The following is a 2,068-nucleotide window of genomic DNA, read 5'->3' on the forward strand; positions in this document are numbered from 1 at the left end:
AGGAAGAGAGTGCCTGAGACAAGGATGGCACCAGAGAGGGCAGGCAGAGGGTCCGTGGGCAGGACTGGCTAGGCTCCTTCTCAAGTTCCTGTAGCTGCTTTGCGAGTCTGAGTCCTGCTGTTGGCTAGCACAGGAGGCCATGTGCAGGAGGGCAGCCAGGCAGGAGGCCATGTGCAGGAGGGCAGCAAGGCAGGAGGCCATGTGCAGGAGGGCAGCCAGGCAGGAGGCCATGTGCAGGAGGCAGCAAGCAGAGCATGCAAGGGCAGCAAGGAGGCAGGAGCAGGGCCTGTGTAGAGAAAGGACAACTTTAACTCCAGAGTGGCTGCGTGGATTGAGTGAGCTCACTCCTCCTTGAGGAGAGGGCAGAACTGGCCAACAGAACGGACACTCTCAGCTGATGTAGTTTAATGAAGGGTTCCCTCTGCTTGCCAAATTCAACAGGTCACTTTCGCCAGCACCCAGTACTGTATCCAGGAAGGCAGGAGGGAGGGCTTCGACTTTCTCTTACTCTTTGCTGGGAGGCGTCTGCCTTGTCCCCTCACAGCCTCACTGACGGCAGTCTGGGGGTAGAGAAGAGCTGGCTTCTCTCCTCACCGTTCCTCATCCACAGACAAAGGCTGACTCCAAGGAGAGCTGCCGCCTGTGGTGAGCCCAGGCCGTGGGTCTGCCTTCAGGCCTCCTCCGTCATCCTCCACCCCTCTGCCTTCTTCTTCTCACCCTCAGGTTGACCTCTATCAAGTGATTGGGTGGCCACCAAAGTCAGAGCCCACCTAGTCTCTCGTAATAAGGGCAAGACCCTCCATCCTCAACAGCAAAGAGAGGGCTGGACCTGAAGTCATCACTGGGATCAGATTGTGGGTGGAGGCAGAGGTCATGAGCATCAGCCTCACTCGTGGAGCAAACAGCATCCTTCTAAAAACCAAGGGTGAGAGCAAGCACGCCTATCACGATATGAGACGCTTAAGCTAACACCAGGCCCCACCTGGACTGATCTCAGAGGTCAGAAATATCGTCAGCAGCACGTCTTTATTTTAGCCTTTGCTGCCTCAGAATCTCCACTGGACAGCTCCACTACTTCGGCAGGGAGCAGTCACGGACAGGAAGTCATTCAGTGGGGGGTGTTTTCCAGTTGAACTTGGAGCTGTATCTGAAAAAAAAAAAAAAAAAAAAAAAAAAACAGGTGTCAGAAAAATGTGGCCCAGGAGCCATAACCTGCCATTCCCGCCCCACCCCCACCACGAACACCGTTCAGGCAACAATCCTGTAAAGGCAGTGTCACCTCAGATCAATAATGAAGGCAACCGGCTCTGCCTGGGTAAGCCACTTGTGCGAGCTTTAATAGCAAATAGTGACTAGAACAGTGGAGACCCTGTGTGGACTGAGCTCTAAACAGACGGTACAGCTCCCAAGCTGCCTCTGTCTAGATGTGCCATCAGTCTGAGAACACACTTGGTTCTAGGACAGCCAGCAGAGTGGACGGCCCCCAGGTGAGACCTGAGGGTCCCGTCTCCTTTCCTGGGACACCCCAGAAAAGCCAGATGCCATCAGCTACTGCCACCTAGACTCCATGTCTTACCAAAAGGGAGGTGGTCAAGACTGAGTGACAGCTCCCACGCTGCCTGCCGGGATGACGAGGCGAGAAGCAGGGTTTGGCCATCAGCTTCCTGGCGCCCAGTTAAACTTTTGACTTTCCAAATTAGAGAAGTTGAAAGTTCTTCTGGGTACTTTTTTTTTTTTTTTTTAAGGGAAACATGTTTGGTTGTTAATTATTTACCAGAAATGGCTCTCCTCTCTCCTGCCCCAACCAGGTTCTGTTCCCTTCCATTTCCCGCCTCCCAGACATTTAACACGGTGTGCAGAACTGTCAGGGTTTTCTTCCTCTCAGGCCAACGAGGGGTGGGTGTGACTAGGGCCAGGGCTGGCGGCAAGGGCTCAGCTCTGCAGAGCTGCTTTTTCTCAGCTGCCTCGAATCTGATGTATAATTCAGCCACCCAGTTCCTCCCGCTCAGTTCCTCTGTTATCTGAGGTATTTTATGGACTCTCTCACCCAGAAGCTACATGGGTGGGG

The 2,068-nt window shown here is 53.8% G+C and overlaps 1 long non-coding RNA gene across 1 annotated transcript; it reads right to left on the reverse strand.

The window, feature by feature from the left end:
• Positions 1-1,007: 1,007 nt before the first annotated feature.
• On the reverse strand, positions 1,008-1,762 carry LOC119087474. Its single transcript, XR_005090949.1, has 2 exons — positions 1,577-1,762; positions 1,008-1,147 (listed from the first exon to the last, which is right to left on the reverse strand). It is a non-coding gene; the product is annotated as an uncharacterized LOC119087474 (long non-coding RNA).
• Between the last annotated feature and the right edge of the window lie 306 nt (positions 1,763-2,068).

The sequence above is a fragment of the Peromyscus leucopus genome, chromosome 1, assembly GCF_004664715.2.
Source record: "Peromyscus leucopus breed LL Stock chromosome 1, UCI_PerLeu_2.1, whole genome shotgun sequence".
NCBI classification, from domain to species: domain Eukaryota; kingdom Metazoa; phylum Chordata; class Mammalia; order Rodentia; family Cricetidae; genus Peromyscus; species Peromyscus leucopus.